The following is a 5,931-nucleotide window of genomic DNA, read 5'->3' as shown; positions in this document are numbered from 1 at the left end:
ACCTCCCAGGGGTGGAGACTGAGTGATTACGCAGTCCGGGGTTGTGTCTTTGTGCTTCCACACTTCTGCGGGTCCGTAGGGCACCTGAATTTAACGCCTTGGCCGGCCAAGGAAGATGTCACTCATGGAGGTTTTCCTAAGCAGCGTATGGGCGTGGTTTAGAAGCCCGAGGAGTGGATTTGGATTGGATTTGGGTTTTTTTTTGGGGTGGGGGTGGGGGTGGGGGGAAGGGAGGTGATTTCCTTCCAGACAAGGTTTCTCTTTGTAGCTCTGACTGGCCTGAAGCTCAGATCTGCGAGCTTTGAGTACTGGGATTAAAGGCGTGTGCCACCACCTCCTGGCTGGATCTGGAATTTTAACGAAATGAGAGATTATAGTCACCAGACCCCTAAGGTATAGCAAACATGGACTGACTACCTGAAGTCCATCTAACAAACGATGCACAACAAATGAAAGTGGGGACATGGTCACTCCTAGAGGTATTGTTGACTAGGTTCTTATCGTAGATGTGAGGAGAAGCATGGTCAGGGCATTTGGAAGAGTCTGGCTGAACATGTCCAGCAGAATAGACGGAGCCGTGAGAGGAAAGAGAGACGAGGGGAAGAGAGAGGGAGACAAAAGACCAAGAGGATAGACAGCACGGAGTCACGTCACGATGGCTGAGTTTTATAGACAGAGAGAAGCTGGAGGGAGGAGGGAAGGGAAGCTCAGGGGCTAGAGAGGTTTAGGGTAGTGGGCAAGAGCTGAGGAACCAGGACTCTGTAACGCGTACTTGCCTAGAGCTTGGCCATTATCCACTTAGTCAACAGGCACCTCAGTTCGCCATTTGTCCATGGTTTCTTTCAGCCTAACACACAATAACTAGTGGCGCAAAAACATTTGTCCCTATTTTGTAGTTGCCTCCAACATAAGTACAGTGATCTGTGGGTGTCAGGACGCATGCTGGAGTGGAGATTTCCATTACTTTACCATTCTCTTTAGATCTACTTGTTATGTGTTTCAGAATTTTATAATGACTTTATAAAAGTACACAGCAGCGTGCATAACCCTGGAAGTTTGTCAATATATAGGTACAGTACATATGAGAAAACTGGGTGAGGCAGTCTCTCTAATATTTATTTATTTTATGTATATTAGTACATTGTAGCTGTCTTCAGACACACCAGAAAAGGGTATCGGATTCCATTACAGATAGCTGTGAGCCATCATAGGGGTTGCTGAGAATTGAGCTCAGGACCTCTGGGAAAGTAGCTAGTGCTCTTAACTGCTGAGCCAGCTCAGCCTTTGTCTCTTTTTAAAAATCCAGCTTTGGTGGTGGTACACACCTTTAACCCCAGCACTCAGGAGGCAGAGGCAGAGACAGAGACAGGGATCTCTTGTGATTTTGAGGCCAGCCCCATATACAGAGTGAATTCCAGGACAGCCAGAGCTACATGGAGAAACCCTTGTGTAGTTCTGCCACTGGATAAGTGTTCTTATTAACTAAAGTATATCAACTCAGTGTTTTATTATGCTGAAAATCTCACCCCGAGAAAGGCTCGGGACTACACTGAGACCCAGCACACCAAGTCACTGGGAGGCTAATGAAGGCTTTCTATTATTGGCTTAAATCATGTCCAAGCAGTTTTCTCTGGTGGGTATCCACAGCACCAGGACAGTCTCTAAAAGGAGAGACTCTATCAAAGACAAGCAAACAAAAACAAAGAGGATGAGGCAGAGGGACAGTGGAGTTTCAGTTTGCCTGGATTAACAAAGTGAGACTCTCAAAGGCACATTTTTAAGACTTAACTGGTTCTATGTATATGAGTGTTTTGCCTAGATGTATGTATGGAGACCAGACCACGTGCTTCCCTGGTACCTGGGGACATCAGAAGAGCATGCTTGATCCCCTGGAAATGGTTACAGATGGTTGAGAGTTGTCATAAAAGTTCTGGGAATCAGCCCCCAGGTCCTTTGCAAAAGTAACAAATGTTCTTAACTATTGAACCGATTCTTCATCCCTGGTATTTGTTGTTTTTGTCTGTATGGTGTGTGTGTGTGTGTGTGTGTGTGTGTGTGTGTGTGTGTGTATTTCTGGTTGGCCTGGAACTCTGGGATCTGATCCTCTGCCTTTCGGGTGTTAGAATTAAAAGCATGAGCTGGTATACTCAGCTCAAAGCTGCATTTTTTTTCTTTTCTTTTTCTTTCTTTCTCTCTCTCTCCCTTCCTAACTTCCTTTTTTTCTTTTTCATTTCTTTTCCAATACAGGATTTCCCTGAGTGTCCCCCTGGTTGTCCTGGGACTCACTCTGTAGACTGGGCTAGTTTCAAATACACAGAGATCTACCTGCCTCTGCCTCTTGAGTGCTGGGAACTGCCCAGTTTAAAAAGACATTTTTATTTATAGACTGGCACCAGGTCTATACCCAGAACTAGGAATTCCTGAATGCAGCCCCCAGACACCCTAGTCAGGGATTCTAAAGGCAAAAAACACAAATTATATTCTGTTCTAGTGTAAGCAGAAGGTCTTCTTATGCAAAACAAGCTTTATTTACAGAAGCAGAAACAGAAGTAAACAATTAACCTTTAACAGCACTTAACATTTGGAAGTCTAATGTTGCTTTATGGCTCTCAAAAAGCCCAGAGATTTTAAACTTTTAAACATAACATTAGTGTTACCCATGAACATAATGTTAGTCATCACTGTGCTGTGTGCTGAGATTTACAGCTTGAATGGTACTTCCATCATGGAGTCAGTTGTGCTAAGGCCTGGAGCCCTGTTACACTAGAACTCACTCACTATGTAGACCAGGCTGGCCTCCAACTCAGAGTCTTCCTGCCTCTGCCTCTGCCTCTTGGGTGCTGGGATTAAAGGCATGCATCACCATACCTAGCTGCGTTTAGTTAATTTTTAAAAATCACTTAACTTTGAAGGTCACACAGTCTAGCAGTAAATTATTTCCCCTAATAGGTTTGCTGTAGGTACGAGGTCCAAGCCCACTTTGGGCTTGAAAATTGATCAAACCCCACCAATCCCTTAGTTAGAAATCCCACCAATCCCCACCCTGGAAGTCCTCCCCGCCCTGGAAAGCTCTGGCACAGCCATATCTGCTGGAAACAGTGAGAGTCATGAAGCCAGCACAGCTGCTGCACAGTTCCTGCTGAGCGGGGCCGGATGCTACAGTCACTGTCATCCTGTCTCTTCTGGGGCTTGAGAATAGGTTACATTCAAGGCCTCCCTCTAATGCGTGCTTAGAGCTTTCTGAAAAAGAAGTTTAAAGATAGGGGGTCATACAGAATACACCCTTGGAGGAATAGGACTCAGTAAATAAGACAGATTGACTAAAATAAACTTTTCCTACTTATTAGCATAGATGATGAAGTAATAAAAGAAGTCAGGTATTGGGCTGGAGAGACGGCTCAGTGGTTAAGAGCACTGACTGCTCTTCCAAAGGTCCTGAGTTCAATTCTCAGCAACCACATGGTGGCTCATAACAATCTATAATGGGATCTGATGCCCTCTTCTGGTGTGTTTGTAGACGACAACAACAATGTATTCACATATATAAAATAAATAAATACATCTTAAAATATATATATATATATATAATTGTTGAAAAAAAAGAAGTTAGGTATTAGTATTTGTTATTAATAAAAACACCAGTTCAGATATTTTGTTTGTCTGGAGTGCTTTGAAACTGCCAACATGGCCAGCCTAAAAGCAGGCTGTCATATAATAAATGTGTTTGCTTTGGAGGAGACAGTCTTTAGATTCTTTAAATTGGAGTTATAGGGCTGATGATAAAAATAAAATCTTATTCTACTTGTATTTCCCAATTGTGACTGAACTTGTAACTCTGGACACAAAATGAAAAATCAAATATAATCTGTACTTCTTGGATAATCATTGTTTTGTGAGATAGTCTTTTTTCTGTGAAACCTGTAAAATAAAGAAACACCTGATTGCTAGTCAGTCACAGGTTCAAGATTCCCTGTCCACCTCCTCACTCACTCCTCCCTCTGTTGACACACTACTTGAGCAGCGCCCCCTCCTGCCCCCGCCCCGCCCCCAGAACTCCTCCCGGAAGAAGCCCTGTATAAAAGCCTGTCTCCCCTCAGCTCCAAAGGACTCACCCAGGCATAGGCAGCCATCCTTTTGTCTTTCCCAGTAAATCTCTTGCATGAGGTTTGTTGTGTGGGGCAACTGTTGGTCCTGGGCTCCCAAGCACTAGGATGCCCTCCTTTCGGAGCTGTGATGCTTCCACTGGGGAACCCTCCCCACCAGAGCTGCAGCAAGCCAGTTGGGGAAGCCATAAAGCTGTCACAACAATTTAACAACACTGACACTGCATTGGGGGAAGCTTTCCCCCTCAGAGCAAAGCTGTACTGCTTTCACTGAGAAAGCCTTTCCTCTCAGAGATGTAACGCAGTACCTGAGTGATAAGTTAAAATCACTGAGCTAAGTGATAGAGCATTTGCCTGGCATGAAGAAACCCCAGGTGTGTTGAGTGTGGCTGAGAGGCTGCAGGGCAGACTGAAAGTGAGCTGTACTGGTTCAGTGTAGATGGTTTGTTTTCCCAGCATCTATGCTTAATGAAACTGAACAATTTTTGTACCTCCTGGAAACTGATGGTGGTTATGCAAAACCTGTTTATAAGTATCCACTTGCAGAGTTATAATGACAACACAGGACAATATAAACATTTTAAAATTTATTATATATTCCAATATTATATATTGGGAGTTTGCCTGCATGCATGTCTGTGTGAAGGTGTCAGAATTGCTGCAACTGGAATTACAGTTGTGAACTGCCATGTGAGGGCTTGGATTTGAACCCATGTCCTTGGAAGTGCAGCCAGCGCTCTAAACCACTGAACCCTCTTCCCAGCCCCCAATATGAATATTTTATCATAAAAGCGCATGTAAGCAACAAAAGCGGAAAGAAGAAGACTCTCAGAGCAGACCAGCTGCCTGGAAGAGGTAGATCAACTGAGACACTAGAAAAGACACACTCCCCAACCTCTTGAGCTGCCTGTAGACTGCGGCATGTGCTCCAGGGTCCCAGATCTGTGAGCTGCCACCCGAGCTGTGGTTGGCTTTTGTGATGCAGCTGTCTTTGAGTTATTCCTGCTCCCACAACCCCTCACCCATATTTCTGCAAGTAACCCAGCAGAACTTACTGGCTCACCAAGTTAGACTTTGGTGGTATCCATACTTTGGTCTGTCATGGGCTCCCTCTCTGGAGTGAGTATGTGTATGTTGTGACATACATAAGTTAGGAAGTTCTGTCACACAACACTGAAAAATAATAAATAAGAAGTACATGCCCGCTGGGCAGTGGTGGCGCACGCCTGTAATCCCAGCACTCTGGGAGGCAGAGGCAGGCAGATTTCTGAGTTCGAGGCCAGCCTGGTCTACAGAGTGAGTTCCAGGACAGCCACGGCTATACCGAGAAACCCTGTCTCGAAAAAACCAAATCCAAAAAAATCACAAAAAAAAAAAAAAAAAAAAAAAAAAAAAAAAGAAGTACATGCCTGAAGAGTTCAGTATGACATAAGAAAACGTCTTGCAGGCTGGGAATGTAGCTCAGTGTAGAATACTTATTTGATTTTTTTTTTTTTATTTACTCACTTATTTTTTAGATAGGGTTTCCCTTCAGTTCTGGGTTGTCTAGAACTTGCTGTGTAAACCAGGCAGGCCTTAACCTCATGGAGGTCTCAAAGGCCTGTCTCAAAGTGCTGGGATAAAAGGAATAATGCAAAGTCATATCTGGCCTTTTATTTTACGCTGTGTGTGTGAATGTTTTTCCTGCATGTGGTATGTGTGCCACAGGCATGTCTGCTGCTCACAGAGGTTGAAAGAGTGAATTGCTGCTGACCAGGGATGGCACGCGCAGAGGCAGGAGGATCCCAGATTTCAAGGCCAGGCTAGCCTACAGAGCGAGCTCGAGGAC

The sequence above is a fragment of the Apodemus sylvaticus genome, chromosome 10 (assembly GCF_947179515.1).
Source record: "Apodemus sylvaticus chromosome 10, mApoSyl1.1, whole genome shotgun sequence".
In the NCBI taxonomy this organism is placed as follows: Eukaryota; Metazoa; Chordata; class Mammalia; order Rodentia; family Muridae; genus Apodemus; species Apodemus sylvaticus.
The sequence above is the reverse complement of the archived record's forward strand: the minus strand, read 5'-3'. Positions refer to the sequence as shown.